The sequence below is a fragment of the Pelophylax lessonae genome (assembly GCF_965119305.1).
Source record: "Pelophylax lessonae genome assembly, chromosome: 4".
In the NCBI taxonomy this organism is placed as follows: Eukaryota; Metazoa; Chordata; class Amphibia; order Anura; family Ranidae; genus Pelophylax; species Pelophylax lessonae.
The window spans coordinates 265,400,986-265,426,850 of record NC_138771.1 but is presented as its reverse complement, the minus strand read 5'-3'; the positions used below and the strand labels follow the sequence as shown (position 1 = coordinate 265,426,850).

General features: G+C 43.0%; 1 protein-coding gene across 1 annotated transcript in view; it reads left to right on the top strand.

Annotated features, from left to right (window-relative positions):
- Positions 1-865: 865 nt before the first annotated feature.
- The window catches only part of RAP1B (RAP1B, member of RAS oncogene family), a 159,126-nt gene continuing 134,126 nt past the window's right edge, over positions 866-25,865 (top strand). Inside the window, exon 1 of the mRNA XM_082256720.1 lies at positions 866-1,027. The gene's annotated coding sequence lies outside the window, so the exon portion shown is untranslated. The remainder of the gene's footprint in view (positions 1,028-25,865) is intronic.

Sequence of the window (25,865 nt, the reverse complement as noted above, 5' to 3'; positions counted from 1 at the left end):
GATGTAAAAGGGGAAATATGTGGACTCTGATGTAAAGGGGGAACTCTGTGGATTCAGATGTCAAAGGGAAAATCTGTGGACTATGATGAAGGGGGGAACTCTGTGGATTCAGATGTAAAAGGGAAAATCTGTGGACTCTGATGAAGGGGGGAACTCTGTGGATTCAGATGTAAAAGGGGAACTCTGTGGTGTGGCTTCAGATGTAAAGGGGGACTGTTGTGATTAACTTGATATGATTAGAAATGATATTTGATTGTAAAATAGATGTATAGTTTATACTATAATAAAAAATTGCTGTGCACTAAAGTGTTGGGGCTTGACTTGAGGAAAAAGTGACAACCCTAATGGCACCGCATTTAGAAGGAATGGCACACAAACGTGATTTGGAATGGAAGGCTAAATCGCACCGAGAATGAATGGGGCCTTTTAGTCACCAGAACTGGAAATCTTCTCACAGACACTTGTCTCTAAGCAGGATTTCCCTCACTTTGGAATGTTTTCCCTCACTATTTGTGTCAGGGTGTGACAGGAAATCCCCCCAATGAGTCAGGTAACAAAAAAACACTAATGCTTTTACTTTATTCAAAACCCCCCAAAAAAGTTTTGTCCTCCTTTACACGGTTCTGCTTTTGTTCATTTGAGGTGTTTTTATTTTTTTTTATTAGAGTCGTTATTTTAGATTTGAAAGGAAAACACACCATTGCCAGGGAGCTGCAAGCAGCCCCACCCCTCGGGGTGAAAGGGTTAAGTTTGCCGACACTCCCGAGCGCGCCTCGCGTCCACCCCCCCCCCCCCCCTCGCTCTGCCTATGTGGCGCGCACTGGGAGCGCGCGCAGCAAGGGACGGGTCACCTCTCCGTAGCAGAGCCGCGGGAACGCGCACGGGCAAAGCGAGACGCGGTGACGTCACGGGGAGAGAGCTGGAGCCTCACCCAGGTTGGGCTGGTGGCGCTGTGTGTCCCGAGCGGAGGAGGACAAGCAGGAGGCGGCGGGGATCCCAGGCAGCGCCCGGGCCCATTCAGGAGAGGGTGAGTGGACCTGCACAAGGAGAAAGAGAGAGAGCCCGCTCGCCCGCCGGGGGGCGCACAGGGCTGAGGGGGTTCTGTGGAGAATGGAGGGGCTGGGCCCAGGCACTGCACTATAGAGGCTGCCTGCTGAGGAGATGTCCTCCTTCCTAGGGAAGGAACTCTTTGTGGGTGCAGGGAGACACAATGGGTAGACATGACAGGGCTGTGGACATGGAGGGGCTGGGCAGTGGTGGAAGTCATTCTCTGCATACTTGCAGTGTTGGTCATGGCATTGCTGTGCTGTGTGTGAGGGAGAGCTGAGTGGCAGCACCTGGGTAGCCTGCTGTCCTGTCATCTGCAGTGTGCCTTTGTGACAGGGAACACTCCTCAACTCCCACCACCATGTCTGCCTTACAGGGTCAACGAAGGTGAGCCTGGCAACTTTAGGGCTGAGATGCCAAGGCAGAAACAATAAGCAGCTGCTAATTATGGCTTCTTCCTCCCCTCTTTTAAAGTTCCTCTAATGGAAGATGTCTTCTGCTGCAGGAACTGATGCAGGCACTGGGGGACCCGAAGCACTGATTGGCTCAGGCAACCCAGCCCTGACACTGGGCTGCTCGATTAACCGTTTCAGTGCCTGGGGCTCTGTCAATGCATTGGTTGGTATGAACACAAGGACCAATACCAGCTGATGAGCAACTTTGATTGAAGACTAAATACACAAAGCTCACGCCCCAGGATAAGCATCTGGATTTCAAGCAAAGTGACAGTTAATTCCAATAGGGTGTAAAAAATGACAGTCACGGGGCTTAAACAAAATATATATTTTTTTTTAAAGCTGTATGAATTCAGCCTTCTTACCGACTTGTTAGATGTAGGACTCTTTTCACATGGGCTGTCCGATTTGTTTTTAGGCAGCCCTGATCGGACACTCCAGTCTCCCCTATGGAGCGGCGGATGTCAGTGGTGACATGTCTGCTGACACCCGCCGCCATCCGATCCTGTCCACAAAATCCAGAAGGATGGTGGTCCCATTTTCCATCTATTTGGTGGATCAGATGAATATGGACAAGCAGTCCGTTTTCAATAGATTTCCGCATAGGGGAGAGCGGGACTAGGGGTGCACCGATCCAACTTTTCTAGTCCAGATACCTGGCATTGTGTATCTACCGATACCGAAACCGATCCGGAACTACACACATACACAATATGCATGCGGCTGCAGTACAGAGCAAAGCCACTGCTTCATGTGTATGGCCCTCCATTCACAGGCGGAGTGCATCTGATATCACTCTGCCTGTGAGGCGGACCTATACAGGAAGTAGCGGCTCTGTCAAAGTAAGGGACGGCTGAGCCGGGACTCAGCAAAACCGGATCGGCCTGTGGATCGGTTAAAGCGGTTGTAAACCGAAAACAAAAAAAAACCTAGCTCATTATGTATTACTTACCTTAGAACGAAGCCCCGACATGGACCCCCGGACATCGCTGCGGGCACTGCCACGATCCCTCGGCGTCTCTTCCGGGTTCGTCGGCTCCGGCGCTGTGATTGGCCGGAGCCGCGATGACGTCACTCCAGCGCATGCGCGCGGGAGTGATTTTCCGGCAAGCTCCCGGCAAGGAAAACTGAAGGTACCCCCGGACCTTCAGAGTGCATGCACTGCTTGCGTGAGCGGCTGCATGCACTGCAAATATCTCCTAAACCGTGCCAGTTTAGGAGATATTAATTGTACCTACAGGTAAGCCTTATTATAGGCTTACCTGTAGTTAAAAGTGTCAAAAAGCGGGATACTACCACTTTAATTTTACTGATCCCCCTCCAATCCAGCTATTTTGGCAGTATCGGCACCAATATCTAATCCTAATATCGGATCGGTGCATCCCTAAGCGGGACTGTGTCCATCTCCGCTCTGCACATTGAGCGGATACAGAACTGTCATCTTGCCTACTCAGCAGGGATCAGCCAAGCGATCCCCGCTAAACTAGCGTATTCCGTTCTACAGAGTCATTAGTAGAATCATATTATACAAGGATCCCCTTGATACTTTAGATCTGCTTAATGTAGCAAAGAGAAGTGTGGGAAGACTTGCCCATTTCAAGAGATGCTTTGTTCACACTTATGCGATGCGGGAAACGCAGCAAATCCTGTGTCTCCCGCATCGCATTGCAATCGCACGGCATCCATGCGATCTGCGGCGGTGTCCATGTTATCGTAACACACCAAGACAGATCGCAAATGCAGCACATTTGCCAGAATCACATGGGTGTAAACAACCACATGATGCGATTCAGGTGCAGGGAAAAAAAGTCCTGCACCATTTTGGTGCAAATGCAATGCGATTTCAGCCATACATATTGTATGTCTGAAATCGTACCGCAGAGACATCCCATGTGACGATGCACAGGAATGCAGTGCAAATCGCATGTGATGTCTGCAGTCGCACCAGTGTGACCCTATCAGTTGTAATGTACAGTTGCATTTAATTGTTCTTTGCTTTTTTTTTTTTTTTGATAAATAATGTTCAGGCATTGTTATTATACAGGATTTATATATCGCCAACATTTTGCGCAGCGCTTTTTAACATGAGGCCAGACCATACAGTTACAATACAATTCAGTACAGGGGGAATCAGTTTTGCTGTTTTTACAGCAGAGCCTATTGCCCCGTACACACTATAAGAAAATCGGGTGTACATTTTCATCCAAGGAACGATCGTACAATTTTCTGATAGTGTGTACAAAATGAACATTTCCAAAGGGGCAAACTCCAAAAATGTTCTCGTACAGGAATAGAGCAAACTATTTTTGTTTAACGTGTATAATGTTCGTACAAGAATTATCAGATACGAAAGACTGCGCCTGATCAGAAACCACAAATACCAAGAAAAGGACCTTTGTCGTACGAGAAATTTCGTACATTTCTATCCTCAGTTCCAACTTACTGTGAAACATCGAGGAAAACCGGCTGATCGTTTGCGCAATTCTCTGTGTGTACGGAGCCTAAAGCTGGATACACACTATACCATTTTCTTTGGATTTTTTTTTCCTTTAGATTTACCAAAACCATAAAATATGAGGTCAAACCCAAACACTTTCAAAATTTGTATGCAGTCAGGCAGGCCCTTGCACTACATAGTTGAAGGTAAATCTTAGGCTGGCCATACACTATACAATTTTCTTATTCAATTTCCTTTAGATTTACCTTAAACTATGTAGTGCAAGGGCCTGCCTGACTGCATACAAATTGAAAGTGTTTAGGTTGGACCCTATATTACATGGTTTTGGTAAATCTAAAGGAAAGTTGAACAAGAAAATTGTATAGTGTATGGCCAGCCTAAAGAAAATCTAACAACAAAAGTTGTATAGTGTGTATCCAGCTTTAGGCTGGCCACACAATTTTCCTTTAGATTTACCAAAAACCATATAATATAAAGGTCAAACCTAAACACTTTCAATTTGTACGCAATCAGGAATGCCTTTGCGCTACATCTAAAGCAATAAATCTGTAGCAAACTGAACATGAAAATTGTATAATGTTTGGCCAGGTTAAAGCTGGTCATACTCTCCTTCACTTCCTGATGAACCAGCCAAAATTTGCTCAGTGGGTGGCAATTGAAGGAGCTGGATGGGAAATTGTCAGAGGCTGCATCTGATACAGCCATCGCCTGGGTAAATTTACAGCTATCAAATCACAACAACAACAGTGGGAGATTTATCCACTGTGTAGTGTGGATAGAGGAATCTGTTATATTTTTTAGCTTCTGGCCAGCTTTAAAGCATTTTTTACTTCAGCATTTTATAATCCTGATGTAATTGTATGAAAATGTATTATCCTGTTTGCTTTGTATTGGTTCCTTTGTGTGACATCCCTGGTGTTTCTGCCAGTCCCTCTGCTTTCCTATTAAAAACTGACCACACTAAGCATGAGAGCTCACCCGTGGTCAGTTCTCTAGCTGTGCTGGGGACTCGGGCTGCTCTCCTCCCAATGACCAAACTTGTGCTGGGAAGTCCACTGCTGCACAGCAATGTTTTTTTTAATGTGTACAAAAATGTTTTACCTTTCATTTCTATCTTAAACTGAGTGGGTTGTTTTACAAGGTGAGGGTTTACAATCACTTTAAGCCTGGTACTACTTTTTTTTTTTTTATTCAACCTAATAGTTGTTTATACAGCAATCTCCCCACTTTTGTTCTGACAGTGGCTGCCAGCACTAATCAGACGGCGATTGTCTGGTGGTTTTCCAGCATGCCTGTTCGACAGAAGCTGGCCAGGCTGATGTTCACACAGGCCGAATGTCGTCAGGCTTCTGATGAGCTTGCTGCACTAACATCTGCCCACTGAGCTATTGTGTTCTGACAGAGGGACCCCCCCCCCCGGCAGAATGCACTAGTTGGCGGCAATGACTGCCAGCACTGATCAGATGGCAATCGTCTGCTGGTTTTTCACCATGCCTCTTTGACAAAAGTCAGCCAGGCAAAAGTACACACAGGCCGAACGAATTTCAGGCGGCATCGGTTGAACCGCCTGACATTTGGCCCGTGTGTACCAGGCTTTAGGCTTATGTCAAACAGGCAACTTTTCTGCTGCAGGCGAAGTGGGGAGATTTCCAGAATCTAAAGAGATTGCCTTTTTATTACTATGGAATCACTTCCTCTGTAGCTGAGGCAGCCAGATGTTGCTCCCATCCCTAGTGATGCAATCGAGGTTCAGCAGCGTTCAAGCCAATGACAGCGAGATATCTGGCTGTTTTAGGCTACACAGGGTTTGATTGCATAGGAACAGGCAGGCAGGCTCTTTAGTGATCCTGCCACTGACAATTTGTCTCTTGGGGCAGAATCATCCATCTGATATCAGCCTACATATTGTTTTAGTGAAATGAGCTCCACCTAAACTCTGCACAGGAAGAGGTTTCTGTGCAAAATCCCTCCTCCCCTCTGTGGCCTGCAAAGGGAAGTAAGAGACTGCAGTGCAAAGATATTCTGTTTCTTCTGGTTTTTACTGAGCGCTCGAATGCTTGAGAAATGTAAGCAATTTTCTTCTTAATTTAGTAGTATTCTTTACATGTTTTGTGCAGTTTTTGTGCCTAGTGTTTGCATATTACCTTAATTTGAGTTTGTTAGAAATCACTCATTTGCTAATTAAAATGAGGGATAACCATTGGCAAAACATTGGTTTTAAAAAGATTAGTCTCACTCTTTCATTTGTTTTTTGTTTTTTTTATGAGGAAATGTGTTTAGTTGTGTTGTCATAAGTGCAGTATGAGGGCTGCCATTGCTGACTGCCTTGTGAAAATGGTTCTTGACTGAGTGTTATGCCGATCAGTTCTTCCTGAGTCACTGATGTGAATCAAATATGACAGAAAAGTCAGGTCAATGACTAAAAAGCATGCAAAAGTAATGCATTGACGTGGAAACCTTGTCTTTCTGCAAATGACCATTAAATCCATTGAACTGCTAGCCATCACCATTTTTTGTCTGTGATTGTTCCCTTTAATTTTGGTGATTGTGTCTCTTCACCAAAAGTGTAGCTTTGAAGACATGAGTGATCCGTTGCACAGGGCAATCAACATTGTGTATCTTCCTACAAAATGGGGCTTTAAAACCTGCTTGGTATAAAGTTCTTCTTGTGCTACAGTTTTCTAGTGCATGTTAAAATATACAAACTTGCTTCCAAATGGTTGATTGTTGTAGGCATTGAGTTCCTTAAAGTAGAGTTCCAGCCTAAACCTAACTAGTCCTAAACAATTTCAAGTGCTCTCACCTCTACTTTGCAGTTGCCATTGGCTAACACGGGGGAATCGCATGCCTGGAGTGGGCTGAAAATAGCTAAGTATGTACATCTTTTTACACGGGTCATTCAGCAGAGGGAGGAAGGTACATTTTAAAATCTAGTTAGGTTTAGGCTGGAATTCTCCTTTAAGGCTATGTTCACACAGTTGCTAGGTAGATGTTTCTGACCCCTGCCAAATGCCCTCTAAACATTGGCTGCATTTTCACCCGATCGCTTAAAGCTCAAAGACGCTCAACAAGCATATTCCCATTCATTTCAGTGGTCCCTGTTCATGCTCTGATGTTAACAAGGGCCATTGAAATGAAGGGGATTTTGCTTGTTGAATGTCTTCGAGCTAAGAAATGCTCAGGTGTAAATGCAGCCTTTAGGGCTAGTTCATACTGTTGCGCAGCACTGGCAGACACACTTTAAAGTGTGTTGCATTAAGGCAACACATTCATTTGAATGGTCTAACTCCTAAAAAAGATGTATGTAGTATTTTTTGAAAAGCAGCAAAGTACAACAGATGGTTGTATGTTGCCACATGCTCTGCCATGCTATGCATACCAGTTGCCAAGGTGGTGCATATAGCTGCAGCACAATGTTTTGAACAAGCCCTAAAACAAATTGGGGTACTAAAAGTTTATACTAAAGGCTTCATTTTTTTTCTTTAAGAACAAACCTGTTCTACTTACCTGCTCTGTTCAAGGTTTTTGCACAGAGCAGCACCAATGCTCCTCTTTTTCGGTTCCTCGCCAACGCTCTGAGCTCCTCCCCCCGTCGATTGCCCCTATAGGAAGCCGCCCAGCCACACTCCCACCTTACAGAATTTGATTGAGTGCAGCGGGAGCCGATGACGCCTGCTGCTGCCTCTGTCCTGTAAGGAAAGAGACCAGTGCCGCTGTAGACAGGCACAGTGTAAGTCTAGAAAGGATTGGTATAAGGGTGAAGGGGCGATGCTGTGACATTTTCTACCTTATGCAGGAAATGCATTAAGGTAAAAAATGTCTTGGCTTTATAACCACTTTAGCAAATTCCCCTATCCACACTAACAAGGTGTATAGTGGATACCTCCCATCAGGAAAAATTGTACTCTGACAGCAGCACTGGCCGTAGAATACACTGATCAGCAGCTGCAGCTGATTGGCTGCAGTCACCAATTGAGGAAAGAAGATCAAATGTTTTTCGGTTCATATTCTGTTGAATAGATATCTTGCAGATTTGTCACTTCAGGGAGTGTTGTAATTTGATGTAAACCTCCCTGCTTAACAGCTGTTGAGATATAATATACCTTATATTAGAGCAGATTTCAGTGTGTTGCTGTAATTCAATATTGCTCAGGATGTTTGTATTTCATTATGTTGCAAAACTCTGGCAGGGACAGAGCAAAATATTTTTAAAGTAGTATGAAAGTCTAGACGCTTTTTACCCTAATGCATTCTTTGCATTAAGGTAAAAAAATAACACCTCACACTGCCTGTCCTACCCTCTCTGTCTAGAACATTTACCTGAATCCATGTCACCTCCACAAACCAGCGTTGGTCCCCTCTTTTCCTTGTTTGCGAAGCCATAGGCTACTGTTGTCATCAAATTCCTGTAAGGAGGAAGCAGGGGCGTGCCTTTCCAGTACCGTGTACATCTGCAAGGACACATGACTCAGCGTGGGACCCAACGGGCACCCACACAGAGTTGCTTTCTTAGCTCCCGGTTTGCTACAGGAGGCATGCCAACGAGGGGAGGAGCCTACAGTGCTAGCAGGAACTAGTGAAAGAGGATAAAAACAATATTTTTTATGAAGTATTGTTGCAGGTAGGTAAGTGTTAACTTTTTTTAACTGCTTTCATCCTGCCCAACAATTATTTTATTGTTCATTGTGCCAAAGATCAAATAAGTACTGGGTTCCCTATTTCCATGATAAAATATATCCTTTCCTTCCATGTAACACTTATTTATTTATTTATTGCTTTCATGGTAACAGAAGCTTTTTAAAAACCTACCGTTAGTAGACCGGTAACGGTGTTTCTACAAACCTTCCAGGACGGCCAACGCATGAGATGATAGGCTCCTCCCTACAGGAAACACAATCCCAACACAGCTTGTTAAAAGGCCCCACCCTTTTCCCTCAGTTGTAAAAAAGTATCTTCCACAACCAATTGCAAGGGAAGTGTTCTTACACTCCTATAGGTACTTACCACCTATGTTATATATTTTTACCACACCCCTTTTAACAAGGAGGGAAGAAAGCTAGTTTTGAGGACCAAAACGTAAAAAGGAACCTCTTCTATAGGTTCAAAAGGGCTGGAGTGGTATATACCCAAGGCACAGCAACCTATGACTTCCGTCACAACTGAATGTTGACATGTTAGTTGTGAAAAACGATCTATATACCCGACAAAACTCCTTATACTAGGCATGCAACAAAAAAAGTTACAACAAAATTTACAATTTTGTGCTATTTGATAAGTAACTGGGTAGCACTAACAGGGAAGTCACTTAGCTATCTATTAATGCTGTGCATTTCGGAATGGTCACATGGTATAGCCATATAACTGAAATGTTACCAATAAAATTTCAAAGTTTGTAACTTGAAAAAATTGTAGACCTGACAGAAATGATGCTAGAAATGCCACTAGCAAACCTTAAGGTTGCGTATTTCTGAATAGTAACCTGGTACAGCCGTGTAACAGAGATGTTACTAACAATCACTTTAAACTTGCTCCTTTGATTAGCACCAGTATAGTTATAACAGAACTGACTCTGGGGACCTTTGTGCATTTCTGACTTAGCAGTCACTGCTAGGTAACCAACAGAAATGTTGCTACCAACAATGTAGTGCATTTCTAATATACAGAAGAAAAGGGTGTAATAGGCAGACACCCCCAACTTTCCATGTGGAGCATTTTTTAGTAAGAAAAAGAACCATATAGCCAAAATAAACAGAAAAAGACAGACAACTAATGTTGCGTATTTTTGATAGCCGACAGAAACACTCCAAAGACACCAGTAAGCTACCGCATTGTGTATTTGTAAGATGCCGCCAACCCAGGCATAAAGCCAGTCATGGTGATTTCAACTAAAAAATAGCCAGCAGAGGACAAGCTTTATATAAGCATAGTTTGGACTCTAGATATTAAAGCTTCCTCCCCCGGAGGAGAACCCGGGTAGTTCCAAATAATGGAAGTCTAAGTTGGGTGTATACATCACATTAGTAGCCACTGTAAAGCTGGATACACACTATCCAACTTTTGTGGTTAGATTTCCTTCAGATTTACCTTTTCTATGTAGTGCAAGGGCCTGCCAGACTGCATACAAATTAAGTGTTTAGGTTTGACCTCCTATTATATGGTTTTGGTAAATCTAAAGGAAAAAGTCTTCAGAAAATCTTATAGTGTGTATGGCCCTTTACCTTACCACCCAGGTGGGAATCCAAGTTTCCCAGCATCTAAGATCTTAAAGCGGAGTTCCACCCATTTTTAATAGGTTGGAATACATAGATCTATGTAATCCCCTTTAAAACGGCTTTTACCAATGGAAACTTTTTTTTTTTTTTTTTGCGCTAGTAAATACCTTAATTTCGGCTTTATTCCTCCTCTCCTCACTTTCTGGTCCGATCTGCGATTATGTCATTCGGCGATCCGCAGTGTCTGCTGGGATGTATTCTATTTCAGAAATCTCGCAGTAGCTGTATCTGTACTGAGCCGTGCCTGCCCCGCCTCCGCCCCGCCTCCTCTCATTGAGTTGCATTGTATGCATGTATTAAGGCCGTTCTCTGCCCCGCCTCCGCCCCGCCTCCTCTCATTGAGTTGTATTGCAATACAACTCAATGAGAGGAGGCGGGGTGGAGGCGGGGCAGAGAACAGCCTTAATACATTCATACAATGCAACTACAATGAGAGGAGGCGGGGCGGAGGCGGGGCAGAGGACAGCCTTAATACATTCATACAATGCAACTCAATGAGAGGAGGCGGGGCAGGCACGGCTCAGTACAGATACAGCTACTGCGAGATTTCTGGAATAGAATACATCCCAGCAGACACTGCCGATCGCCGAATGACGTCATCGCCGATCGGACCAGGAAGTGAGGAGAGGAGGAATAAAGCCGAAATTAAGGTATTTACTAGCAAAAAAAAAAAAAAGTTTCCATTGGTAAAAGCCATTTTAAAGGGGATTACATAGATCTAAAGTTCCAAAAATGGGTGGAACTCCACTTTAACGAGCACAGGTCTGGAGATAATTACCTCAGCCTCTTTTAGGAAGGGCTGGACATAATCTTTGCTTGGAGGCAATCAGACCCCTGAAGGACTGGACAAGCAACCATTACATACAGGTTAATATATATGTAGCTGTTGTACGGAGATTTTTATGCCCAAAAAAAAAAATCATCCACTAGAGTTGCAGACAGTAATGTATCTAGTTCATTACGGGGTGGTCAGTAGCCAAAACCACCAGGGGTCCCACTTAACTCTTAGGTTTTGTTTCTACTGGTGCGATTTGTCATGCGACCTTCCCTAGTCCTCTGCGACTTAAAGCTGCAGCGACTCTGGAAAGGTGCCTGCACTACCCTGACACGCCCTCTAGTCAGAGACTGCAATATCAGATCAAATTGCAGTAAAAGGCGTATCAAAGTTGCACCACAAAGTCGCACTGCAAAGTCGCGTGACTTTGGCGTTGTATCAGTGTAAATGTAGCCTTACACACCAATACTATGGCTGTTTAAGTTGATACTCATTGCATGTAAAACATAGCCAGCAACTCCATAAAAGAAAAGGTTCCCCAAGGGTACCCCTTTCTTGAAAACCACCATACATTCCAATTGTTTAACCCCTTAGGAATGTCTAACTTGCTCAGTGGCAGAGATTCTGTGTCTAACAGGTGTCACTCCTTCACTAGAATTACCCTTATCTGCAATAGGGTTTCTAGTGGAAAAAAACTGGCAACTTAATGTTGAAATGATCACAGCATCTCCTGATTTAACAGGAAGCTGTGGCAAGGGTCTTAGCTGAAGTTTTTTGGATTTGCTTGTTCTCAGGTGTAAAAGTGCGGCTTTTGGGTTATTTGTTCCCAGGGCTAAAGAAAAAAAATAGTATCACCCTCATTAAAGGAGGGAGTACTATAACAAGCCGAGAAAACCACCTGGCTGCCACCGGGGATACTGCTGCTAAGCTCCCCAGGTAAAAGGAGGTATATACCACTGTTGTCTTTCCCCCTTTTTACCACAGCCGCAGGGCTTGCTTTACTATCCTCCTGAACACATGGAAGGAGGAATCTTACCATCTGGGGATTCTGCAAGAGAAGAGGAAATCACCACCAGATCACTCTTCCTAGTCATAGGAAGTTTGGCTACAGGCCCCGCTGAGGGAACACATGGGAACTTACCAAGGATTAAGCTTAATGTTAGTATCAGTCCCAAACAGCCAAGGAAACACGGCACTTTCCCTCCTCCTTCCCATGAGGTGGGTTGCGGCAGGCTTTGAAGTCACCTGAACCGACCTTGTCTCTTTCTTTTCCACGAGGTGGGTTTATGGCAGGCTTCATTGCTTTTGCAGCTGTCTGGGCTCCGGCGGGCCTGGGAGTCTGCTTTCCCGCTTCCAAGCGGGTCCGGCGTCTCCTCCACCTTGCTTTTCTTGTTCCGTGCGGCGCTATGCATGCTCCGCCTGCTGTCGCTCAGCCGGAGGTTCCGGTCTTAACAGCGCGGCTTGAGGCACACGTCCTGGCTGGCTTTTTGAGCTTTTGCCGTTTTCTAGAGGAGACTTTGCTGGATAGCCGGAGACAGGCCTAGAGGGTCAGTCTGAGGAGGTGGCAGGTATAGTGCAGCTCTCACCGGCATTCCTGAACCTGGCTCACAGAGGGACTGTCCAACTCCCAAGTCTTCAGGTCAGAGAAAAAAACAAACGTAGGAAGAAACCCAATCTAAACTGAGGGACAAGGGGAAGGGTGGGGCCTTTTAACAAGCTGTGTTGGGATTGGGTTTCCTGTAGGGAGGAGCCTGTCATCTCTCATGCGTTTGCCGTCCTGAAAGGTGAGGTGAGAAATTCTTAATACTGTGTTTTAAAGCAGCTTCAGCCTCCTCACTGCCTTTAAAGAGGATTGAAACTCACTCTGGTAGCATTGAATTTTTTTACATCATCTCTAGGATACTATTCTCACTTTGAAGTTGACAGTGTACTAGTTAATATATACTCCAAAGGGCTCTTGCACATGGGCTGACATGAACCTGTTCAGCATTATTGGACACATTTCCCCAGCCTAGATATCCCAGGTGCAGCATGCAGCCTGTCATTGCCATGAATGCTGTAATCGTGTGTACAGCGGTGCTATCGTGAACACAAGTATAGTATATGGACATTCATCCTTGGGGCATACATAAGTACTGCTCAGTGCACTACCCTGTTGCAGCAACTGTAAGCCTGTCATAGTTTTACAGGCTGCCAGTAGCAGGGCTGGATGTTGCCATCCACCTGCATCTAAACAGTGGAGTCCTATGTATCGATGTACATAAGTATACATGAGACCTTAGTATGTGAATAAAGCACACAGAAGATGCTTTAACAGGTTAGAAAAATATGTGCAGGAGAGCTTTAACCCTACTGGGAAGTGTCAGAGCTTTGCCCATCATTTAGCCATAACATCGACTTTTTAGAAGCTTCTGCATGTGTGCAGGCACATCTTGGTGCCTGCAACAAGTTGTGTTTTTTTTTTTGCATCAATATTTTGAGTCACTGACCAGGAACAAGTATGAAGATGACTCCTGACTTTTCTCTGACTTTCCTTTCCTTTCTGGTCAGTGATGCAGAAAGTCTCATGACAGGTTTGCTTTAAGTACTGAAGCAGAAAATAGATGACAGCCTGGAAGCTTTTACAATAAGTACAACTTCAGATACAAAATGATTCCAGTGCCCAAATGTTGCCAAAACCCTCCAAAAAAAAGTTTGTTGCAATTCTTGCGGTGTCTTAGGCTGGCCACACACGGTGCAAATTTTTTCCTGTGACCACGGTAATGGTCTTCTCCCGGCGGGGGCGAGCAGAGGAAGTGATTATTGCTAGCAGCTATAGCAACTGCTAGCAATTAATGGCAGAGAATCCAGAAGGCTGGTTGTACCCAAGCTGATCAATCATCTTGGTACATTCAGCCTGCCCACTAACGGTTAGAATCTCGGCCGGTTCCTGCTGAACCGGCCAAGATTTGAACCATGTATGGGTGGCTTTAGATGATGTCTCCCTCAGACTCGCTGCCCAGTGATGCAGTACAAGGTCATAGAAATGTTTTTGCTAAAAAGATATATATATATATATATATATATATTTTTATTTTATTTTTTTTTAATAATGAAGCTTGGGGGGGGAGGATACAGTAGATGGGCAAAAGGAACCAGGGCTGTGTTTTTGTTTGGTTTTTTTTTTTGTTTTTTTTTTCAGAAGTTGGGCTTTAAAACAAGTCAGAAATGGCTGCTGTCATATTTCAAAACAAGTTCCCTTTTCCCTTAGAGAGAATGCAATCCAAAAAAGAGAACCAGGAAGTTTAGCTTACTGATATGGTAGGACCAGGGGTGGGGTGAGTTCAAGAGGAACTATAGTCATATTAGTGACTATAGTAATATGAGTGAAGAGCCAAGTTTAATTTAATTTATCTTTTAGTTTGTAAATGTTTTCAAAACTTTTTATGTAATTATTTATGCACCTGAAAGCAACCATATTTGCTCATTACATACGCATACTCCGCTACCTGCTTAGTAGTGCAGGCAGTGATTGTGCCTTGCTAATCCTCTTATGTGCAAATCTAGCTAACAGGATCTGTTTCATTGTAAATAAGACTTTGCAGTCGCTTTACAGTGCTCCTGGTAGCCAATTTCATTGACCGTGACTGTCCAGTCTTTAGTTCACATGAGAGAACTTGAGGCAAGAAATGAAAAAATGTGATAAAATAATGCCAACATGAGCCTTATCAATTTGCGTGGTGTGTACATTTTTAATAAGTGAACATGTGAGGCTAGAAATATATATATACCGCAATTGCTGAGACTGTTTTTTTAAAGAGACAGTAAAGTTAGGGTGAGGATGGCAGCCATGGGGATGCTAACTAATGAGTCACTTACCTGGGATAAGCATTCAGCTATTGATATTTGAAAAGTCTGAGCTCCTACCCTGCATACGTGTTCTAAGTCAGTGACTTGCTAAGTAGAGAAATGAGCAGAAGTAGGTTGACCCTGCTTTTTAATAGTGAGTGTGTAGGGGGGAGGTGTCTCAGGGGTTGTCCCTCCCTTCCAATCAGCTGTCGGAGCTCTCCTCACTGAGCTCTGCAGTGTGTAATTTCAGCTCTCTGCCTCATTTTTTTTCTGACAGCTCAGATAAGCTGTATAAATTCTTTGAATGGCTGTAAAGACTGGAGATACAGGTACAACTTAATTAGGTGGATTTATTTTATCTCTGTATGATACCTGAGGCGAGTTACTTCACTGGGGGGTAAGGGTTTACAACCATTTTAAAGTGGAACTAAAAAGGAAAAAATAAAATGAACTGCGAGAAGGCAGGTTATCTATTGCAGAAGAGACCTACTATATGTCTCTCCTGCAATAAAATAAATGTGTCTGACTGTTTTCAGTCTTTAAAATTAATACACAGGGTACACTTTTGTTATGGTGCCAGTGTGCTGGGATGCATAAACTACTGTTCATGTGCAGGAATTACTCCATCCCGCACTGACAAATAAGGACGGCAAAAGACCTGGCACCCGGAATAAGCCAGGGAGAAGATGCTGGCAAGGAACCTTGCAGAAGCCAGATCTTTGTAACTGATGTGAGCATATGTGGCTTTAGCTCTGCTTTAAGATCTGTTTTAAAACCCCCAGCTAGAACCAAATGTTACTTTAAAAGCTTAAGCAAAACTTGCTGAAAGCTCTGCAAAAGCTTAGTAAAAGCTCGCTGTTTACAATTTTCAACTTACAATTATTCAAACTGAAACCCCCTGCTGACCTTATTTAGTGGTCCTGCCAGTCTGGTCTGATTTCATCCCAAAGATATTCTATCGGGTTGCAGTCAGGACTCTGTACAGGCCAGTCAAGTTGCTCCACCCCAGACTCGCTCATCCATGTCTTTATGGACCTTGCTTTGTGCACTCCAAATCATTCAGATCATCCAAATCATTTGGTGGAGGGGGGATTATGATGTGGTGTTGTTTTTCAGGGGTTGGACTTGGCCCCTTAGTTCCAGTGAAGGGAATTCTTAAGGCATCAGCATACCAAGACACTTTCATGCTCTCAACCTTGTGGGAACAGTTTAGGGATGGCCCTTCCTATTCCAACATGACTGCGCACCAGTGCACAAAGGAAGGTTCCTAAAGACATGGGTGAGTGGATTTGGGGTGGAGGAACTTGACTGGCCTGCACAGAGTCGTGACCTCAACCCAATAGAACACCTTTAGGTGCCTGACCTCACAAATGCACTTCTGAAAGAATGGTCAAACATTCCCTTAGACACCCTCCTAAACCTTGTGGACAGTCTTTCCAGAAAAGTTGAAGTTTTATAGCTGTAAAGGGTGGGCCAACTCAATATTGAACCCTATGGACTAAGACTGGGATGCCATTGAAGTTCATGTGTGTAGAGGCAGGTGTCCCAATACTTTTGGTAATATAGTGTATGTATATATTTGTATGTATGTGTGTTTTCTAAGCAAAAAAATGTCTTGTGCGCAAACTTGAACTTTTGAACTTAAAGTGGAGTTCCACCCATTTTCGTAACTTTAGATCTATGTAATCCCCTTTAAAACGGATTTTACCAATGGAAACTTTTTTTTTTTTTGCTAGTAAATACCTTAATTTCTAATTTTTATTCCTCCTCTCCTCACTTCCGGGTCCGATCGGCGATGACGTCATTCGGCGATTCGCAGTGTGTGCTGGGATGTATTCCATTCCAGAAATCTCGCAGGAGCTGAGCTGTACTGAGCCGTGCCTGCCCCGCCTCCGCCCCGCCTCCTCTCAGTGAGTTGTATTGTATGCATTGTATTCAGGCCGTTATCTGCCCCGCCTCCGCCCCGCCTCCTCTCAGTGAGTTGTATTGTATGCAATGTATTCAGGCCGTTCTCTGCCGTTCATGGCGAAAAGGGACTTTGCAATTCATCTGATCACTCTTCATAATCTCCTGAAGTATATGCAAATTATCTTTATAAGAATGGAGACAGCAGACTTTGTGAAAATATAATATTTGTGTAATTCTCAAAACTTTTGGCCAGGGCTATTACATCTTAAGTGTTCCTAAACACAAAAATGCAGTGTATTGCAGCTTATCACACTTTTTGATAAGGTGGCTGCATTGGTTTTCTTTTTTTTCAGCTTTTTCAACTGGTAATCCTTCTATTAACACATTTCCTGTCCCTGATTGACTATGCCTATTTCTTTACTGTATCTTTGGAGGGAACCATGTTCTTAGCCTGAAAGGATAAAAACAAACGCAGCCAACACATCTAAGCACTGGTAAGCTGAAATAGATTTTTTTTTTGGTTGAGTTCTACTTTAACAAGCTTGGGAGGGAAATAAACTTACCTTCCACTGAATCTAACATTTCTGGGAGTACACTTCGGCCTCTTTCACACGGAGCGCACCGTATTGCTACACGCTCCGGCACTTTTTTTTTTTTTTTTTTACAGACACGTATGACACTTGTCATCCGGTCTGTATGTAAGCCTTTTATCCCATCTGTTTGCGGATGATATATGGACATAATGTAAGTCTATGGGACTGCGGATGTCAGCGGATGACACAGCTGACATCCGATTTTGCGTCCTTTCCGTTTTTTTTAAACGGATAAAAAATAGGGTTCTGTTCCATTCCAAAAAACAGAACTGAAAGGACGCAAATCTGATGTCAGCGGATGGTCATCCGCTGACATCCGCAATCCCATTGACAAGCATTATGTCTGTATATCGCCCGCAAACGGATGGGGTGATATACGGACATACGGAATGCCCGTGTGAAAGAGGCCTTCCTCTGTATCCGTTTTGGATATAGTGGGGAGGTTTTCTTATTGCTTTCTGTGGGGATACTGGAGAGAATCTGTATGCTTTGCTAAACAATGTCACTGGAGCTAAATGTGAAAAAAGGTCCAAAATTAGTAGTTGTCACCAGAACAGGAACAGAGTGAAAATGATCCAATGAGGAAAAGGGAATTTACCTTTAGATAGATTTGCTCTCAGTGACATTAAAACCCAAACTTAAAATTCTAGCTTGAGATGTAAGAATATTACATCTGATTGTGTGCTGTTTATTTTGTATAAAAAGTCCTATTGTGGTTGCAAATACCCAATGATCCTGCCAGTTTCTTATTACAAGTGGCAACATTATAGTTGGTGATCTTTACTGCTCTGTGTTGCCATGCAGTCTGCATATGCTCCTGAATGCCTTATATCTGTGTTAACAAGCTGCCCCACATGACACTGACGTCATGAGGGCCAGCTCCAGGATCCTGTTTGACAGTGAAGCATAGACCCATCTATCCATGGGTGGATCGCCGGCGATCATGTGATTCATTAAAAACAACTCCAAACCTGTGCTTGCTTTCATGTGTTTTGTTTCAAATAATGTTTTTCTATTTTGGGGCCATTTTAACGGATCACATGACTTTTGGAGTTCCGCCCACATGTTTGCATATTCAGCAATGACTGACATCGTAGCATTGATGCATTTTCCGCAGTTTATCATTGATGAATATGCGAATATGTGGGCCGAACTTTGGAGATCACATGATCCAATAAAAACTGCTCCAAAAGTAAATAACATTATTTGAAACAAAGTACATGAAAGCAAGTATTGCTTTCATGAGTTGGCTTCACATGTTTACATTTTGGGCACTTTTTAATGGGTCATGGGATCTCCAGAGTTTCGCGCACATATTCGCATATGATAAACTGCAAAGCAATGAGTCCATGCTCCACTGTCAATCGTAATTCTGGAGCCACCCCACATGATTTCCGAGTGTCACGTGGGGTAGCTGAGACACTACAAAGTGTTGTTTTTCTTTTTCTCTTAATACTATAAAAAAAAACCTATGTCTATACATGAAAGCAAGTATTGCTATCATGTGTTACAATGATTTACAATTTGCTTTAAATTAGTTGTTTTGTTTTTACTAAATCTTGACTGCTAGAGCACGGCCTGCCTATAGTACATAGACGTACTGAAGGACTAGAAAAGGATCAGGTGACCAGCTACAAAACTATCTGAAAAATGTATTTGCAAATCTTATAGTTCACAAATATATTAACCTTGGTTTTAATATTCCATATACTGCATATTGTTTAAAGCATATGCATGTGGATTCAATAGCACTTCAATGTTTTATCTGCCGGGCAGAAAGTGAAGTGAAGCCTCTCAAATGAGACACAGATGGCAAAAATACCTAACAAGGGTTTAACCATTCGCTACTCTCCAAAGGAAGAAAAAAAAAGGTTTTGGCTTGACACTTTTAAAATAGGGGGCGGACAGGATAGAATAAAAAAACTGTCAAAATAATTATATATCCTGTCAGATTTGCTTTTATTCCATTGGAGAGTTTCTCATCACTTTTGATCCCTTGTCACCTGGGTGTGTGTTATGCATAAAACATTGCTATTCAATCAGTGAAAAGTTGATGTTCATAGTGCAACATAGCAGGGATTTGCAGTCTGGTACTCCTAATTTCCTCCTCACTATACAAAATTATTGTATCTTCTCAGTTCTTTTGGTCCCTGTTTTAGAATACACATCTCCACTGAGAACAGGAAATGGGGGTGGGGGGGGGGGCAAGTTATGTTCCACAGTACTTACAAAAATTCCTACTACTGCATGAACTCTCATGCAGTTTTATTTATAGCGATATTGTGCAATTGTTCCCTCGTTCTCTATGTACAGGCTGCCAGAAAGTGCTGGAGATTTTACTGGGGAAATGCCATGCTTATGAGTTATTAAAATTGCTGATTCTCTGGGTATTTTGTTGGTGTCTTATCTATGGGAGCACTTTCTATGTAGGTCCTTTTTTGTGGTGATACAACTATGTAATAAAGTGCTAAAGATAAGTATACCTATGGCTCGATTCGTCATGTGACTTTGGACATCAGAGTTGCATGATGAGTCCCACCCAATTCTCAGTGGCACCACCCATTCAGATTCGGTGCAACTTAAAAAAAAAAAAAAAAAGTGGCCAAGCTACTTTGGTGTGATTTTTTTTTTTTTTATGTGACTAAGATCCATTGAGTGTAAAGTCGCATTAAAGTTGCACTTGAAATCATGTGACTTTGGAGATGTGCTAATGGGAATGGCGCCTAATTGGCCATACACACTATAAGATTTTCTGAAGACTTTTTCCTTCAGACTTACCAAAACCATATAATATGAGGTCAAACCTAAACACTTTCAATTTGTATGCAATCTGGCAGGCCCTTGCACTACATAGAAAAGGTAAATCTGAAGGAAATCTAACCACAGAAGTTGGATAGTGTGTATCCAGCTTTAGTTAGAGAAGTATGGCCAAACCTCCATAGGCCAAACTTCTCCTGTAGGTCACAGAAGTGCACTTAGTTCTGTAGGCTGACAACACAGAAGCCAGTCCAGACTCTAATGTTGGTATCCACCCAGATGCCTGACCTGCAGCTGGGTCAGCCTCTCAGCATGCTGCTGATAGCCGGAACCAGCCACTCCCACCCCCTCCACAGAGCAGAGAGCTGTAACTGACAGAGCAGACCTGAGAACTAAGCAGTCATGGTCTTTGATTGCACAGTTCTCAGTGTTGAGCCGGTGGGGGACAGCTGCTGCAAGCATCCAGGTGAGCATAACAAGTTTATTATTTTATGTTAAGCGGAGTTCCACTCGTGTTTTTGTTTAAGAGTCAGTAGCTACAAAAAGCATAGCTGCTGACTTTTAATAAACACACATTCACCTGTCCCACGATCCAGCAATGCGGTCGCCGGAAGCCTTGCTCCTCCCCCTCTCCTCTTGACGGCGCCGGCATCTCTAGTGTGGGCACCCGGGTGTGACCGCTTGCAGCTTCACAGCCGGGTGCACGCTGCACGTCGTAAATGGCCGGGCAATCTTCAGGGACCACTGGCATTTCCCAGAAGATTGCAGGGAGGGGGAGAGGAGAACTTCCGCTCGAGCCGCCTAGGCAGCCCGAGCGGAAGTGGGAGCGGGTACCTGTGAAATCTAGGCATATCAGGGGGTCAAGAGTATTTAAAGCAGAAGTTCCACTTTTGGGCGGAAGTCTGCTTTAAGGAGTAGAGTCTAATTTGTGTAAAAGGCAATTTACTGCATATTGGGCAATTTTAGGAGTTTGATACTTCTAAAATTGTGTAAAACACAATTGAGTTGCTGCCACCAGTAGATAAAAATATTTGATCTTTTTGTCTGGAGTTGTCTTTTTGTCACTAGGTGAAGCAATAAAGCTGAACTCTGGAGATAAATTCAAAACTATCCTCAGTGGGTCTCTCCTCCCTCACTGCGGATATTTAAAAAAAAAAAAAAAAATTGTTTTTGTCTAGGATACTTTTTAACCACCTCCCTACCGGCCCATTGTATATATACGTCCTGAGTTTAAACCTAAATACCGGTGTTATGGCAGCAGATAGCTGCCATAACCCTGGTATTTTTTTAAACTGCAGGGGATCAGCTTTCCGATAAGGGTGGTCCCAGCGGCGGATTCGCCGTGAGATCACCCTCCGGGATGGCGGAAGGGGTGCCCCCTCCCGCCGCGTCCCGGTCCTTTTCCCCGCTTACCGGACCCGCCGGCATCGGTGAAAACGATCCGGTCCCGGATCCTTACAGACAGGATGTCGAGTGAGGGCAAGCTTGCCCTCGCTCGACTCTATTGTCTTGGAGGACCGGATCGACGGGAAACGTCGTTGCCGAGCAACCGGCTTAAAGGTCCCTTTTTTTTTTTTTTTTTCCTTTCTATCTTTATTAGTGTACTTGTGAGATCTGAGGACTTTTTGACCCCAGATCTCACAAAAAAGAGGTCCTGTCGTACCTATTTCTATTACAAGGAATGTTTACATTCCTTGTAATAGAAATAAAAATGATAATTTTTTTTTTTTTTTTTTTTTTTAAAAACGGTGTAAAAATAAAATATAATAAAATAAATAGTAAAAAAAAAAAATGAAAGCGCCCTGTCCCCGTTGGCTCACGCGCAAAAGTGAACGCACATGGAAACCCCGCCCACATATGTAAACGGTGTTCAAACCACACATGTGAGGTATTGCCGCGATCGTTAGAGCGAGAGCAATAATTTGAGCCCAGGCCTCCTCTGTAACTCTAAGATGGCAACCTGTAGAAATTTTTAAAATGTCGCCTATGGGGATTTTTAAGTACCAAAGTTCGTCGCCATTCCGTAAGGCGTGCGCAATTTTGAAGCATGACATGTTGGGTATCTATTTACTCGGCGTAACATTATCTTTCACATTATGGAAAAAATTGGGCTAACTTTACTGGATTTTTATGTTTTTATTTAAAAAAAGTGAATTTTTTCCAAAACAATTGCATTTGGAAGACCGCTGCGCAAATACGGTGTAATGAAAAATATTACAATAATCTCCATTTTATTCTCTAGGGTCTCTGCTAAAAAAAAAATATATAATGTTTGGGGGTTCTAAGTAGTTTTCTAGCAAAAACAACTGATTTTAGCTTATAAACACCAAATGTCAAAAATAGGCCTAGTAGGCAAGTGGTTAAAAAAAATGCTTCAGTGTCCAAATAAATGTGATGTCCCAATCTTCTACTCCTGTGGCTTAGAATAGATTTCTTCCACCTCTCAACCTTGTGATCAATAGTGCTCTTTAGTGCCAGCCACTTCTAGGTGTGCTAACCGCTCACCTTAATGCTGTGAATAATACGCTTTTGGTATCATAAGCCCAGTCGGTCTATTTTCCACTCCTGCCACAGCTCAGCTCATCCTAGTGCGGGGATGTCAGTGCTCCTTTCGCTTTTCCGGGGTACCTCAGATCCTTGTACACCGGTATCTCCTTTCCTCTCCCTCGAATCTCAAAATAATGTGGCCATCACGGTGTTCGCATTTTAAACATTTATTTTTCAAAAAACATAGTAACTTACAGTTTAAAAATCACTCTCTGCTGCCTATGTTTTTTGAGAAATGTTTAAAACGCGAACACCATGATGGCCACATTATTTTGAGATTCGAGGGAGAGGAAAGGAGATACCGGTGTACAAGGATCTGAGGTACCCCGGAAAAGTGAAAGGAGCACTGACATCCCCACACTAGGCTGAGCTGAGTTGTGGCAGGAGTGGAAAATAGACCGACTGGGCTTATGATACCAAAAGCGTATTATTCACAGCATTAAGGTGAGCGGTTAGCACACCTAGAAGTGGCTGGGACCGAAGAGCACTATTAATCACAAGGTTGAGAGGTGGAAGAAATCAATTCTAATCCACAGGAGTAGAAGATTTGGACATCGTCACATTTGGACACTGAAGCACTTTTTTTCTATTGTTGATTTATTCTGATATATTATGTGAAAGTGGAATTATGACACGAAGTTATTTATTGGCACTTGCACTTGGAAGAATCACTATTATTTGCACTAAGATTAATAGAAATTATATTGGTATTATTGCACAATCCCACAATGTTTTGAACTCCAAGCACCTTGGAGCCGGTTCACACTACCACGACCAGAAAGTCGCCCCATGAAGGAGTGACTTTTTAGCAAGACTTGGAAGAGACTTGGAAGAGACTTGGAAGAGACTTGGAAGAGACTTGGAAGAGACTTGGAAGAGACTTGGAAGAGACTTGGAAGAGACTTGGAAGAGACTTGGAAGAGACTTGGAAGAGAGACGACTGTCTGTGGGGAATGCCTGGGTAATCTTTTTCTTCTTCCTGGAAAGTTTGATCACAGTTGCTTGAAAATAGATAAGGATCCGACTTAAAGGCGATTCCCATTGAAGTCTATGTGCACAAGTCGGATAGAGGTCGCCTTGAAGTAGTACATGAACCTTTTCTGAAGTCAGAACGATTACAGTAGTGCATATTAAGACGGCTCTTATTCATTTACATTGAATTTGTAATGACGAGCAACTTGGGGTGACTTGAGGGTGCACAAGTCGCGTCCCAAGTCGGAGTAGTGTGAACCGGCTCTTATTATTTATTCATAAGGAATATTATTGCAATTTACATTTATTTAAGATACAAGATTTGTCACACATGAATCATGGTACACATTTAATTTTATTTTTAATCAAGTTTGCACATCATCTATTGATATTTTTATTTACAGTCTAAATCTTGATTATTTGAGCGTTCTATATTTTCATATTAGTACACATTTATCAGCATATATTTATTGAATATTTAAGAGTTTATTTTACGACCTCTACCACACTTGAAGCGCAGTACTCCCCCTCAAAATTGCTTAACTAAACGTTGTAGGTACCAGTTACTGTACGAGCAGCATCAGGGGTAGAAAAATATAGAGCGTTCCAACGACAGCGCAAGAATCATTTTTACAAAATAGAATGCAACCTTTTCATTCATCAGTCTTGTCTATATTTCCATCGCACATTTTCCTGGAAACCAGGCTCAGCAGTAGTGGGTGCTGTAGCGACTACCTGCTGGATACTGGAAACATTACAGATAAATGTATATAGTCGCAGCACACTAAGGATTCTCCAGTATTGTCCAAAAGCTTTAATTGCAGAAAGATCACATCACAAGGACAAGTGCAACGTTTCGGAGCCACGCAGGACCCCTTTGATCTTTCTGCAATAAAAGCTTCTGAACGATACTGGAGGATCATTGTTGTGCCGACGAATATACACATTTAGTTTCATTCATTAGTCACCATAATCTTGTTGTGTACAGGAGCATTACTGATCATTTCTGGCAGCCAAACAACTTGGAAAAAAATACTGTATCACTATATTATCACTCAAATTCACAAAGTACATACAACTATCATGCTGCATTAGAAAGAAGTTTGTGGTGGGTCACAGGACAGGCAAACGGTACATACAGACCACTCTACAGCTGCCCACATATGACCAGTCCGTCAGTTATGCCATGTGCATGAATGACTGCAGACACTGCCAGTTCACAATATTGAACGGACAGATTAGAAAATAGTTTTGATCAATAGTCACATCCAATATAGCTTTGCTGAGGCATTGCCTTAATCCATCACCACAAAAACGAAAAACACTGCCAGGTCAGGCTTTTGTGTTCATAGAGCTGAGGTGACTAAGGGCGATTATATTGTGTACCTGACTACACTTTAAAGCAAACTTTACTTCCCTTATCCCTTTGCTTCCCCTGGCAATGACTGTTCTCTTCCAATAGATGCTTCAGATTGTGGGTGGGCCCTCAGCACTGGCACATTTAATGCAGGACTGATGATCCTGCATTGTTTGCCATGACAGCTGAGTGTGACCAGCAGAGCGCCAAAGAGATGGGGCTTCAGTTGACAGGTTGTATATAGAGAGAAGGAAGACTTCGGGAGCAGTGGATAAAATAAGTAAAACTGCTTTTTCTATTGTTGATTGATTTAGGGCCCTTTCACACGGGCGTTCCGCATGTCCGTAAATCATCCTATTTTTTTACGGATGATTTACGGACATAATGTATGTCAATGGCATTGCGGATGTCAGCGGATGACCATCCGCTGACATCCGATTTTCTTCCTTTCAGTTCTGTTCCGTTTTTTGGAACGGAACAGAACCCTATTTTTGTTCCGTTGAAAAAACGGAAAGGATGCAAAATCGGATGTCAGCGGTGTCATCCGCTGACATCTGCAATGCCCATAGACATACATTATGTCCGTATATCATCCGCAAACGGATGGGATGATATGCGGACATACGGAGTGGATGACACAAGTGTCGTCCGCTCCGTGAAAAAAAAAAAAAATGCCAGAGCGGATCGCAATGCGGTCCGCTCCGTGTGAAAGAGCCCTTATTCTAATATACTATGTGAAAGTGAAATGATGACACTAAGTTATTTATTGGCACTTGGAAGAATCACTATTATTTGCACTAAGATTAATAGATATTATATTGGTATTATTGCACAATCCCACAATGTTTTGAACTCTAAGCACCTTATTATTTATTCATAAGGAATAGTATTGCACT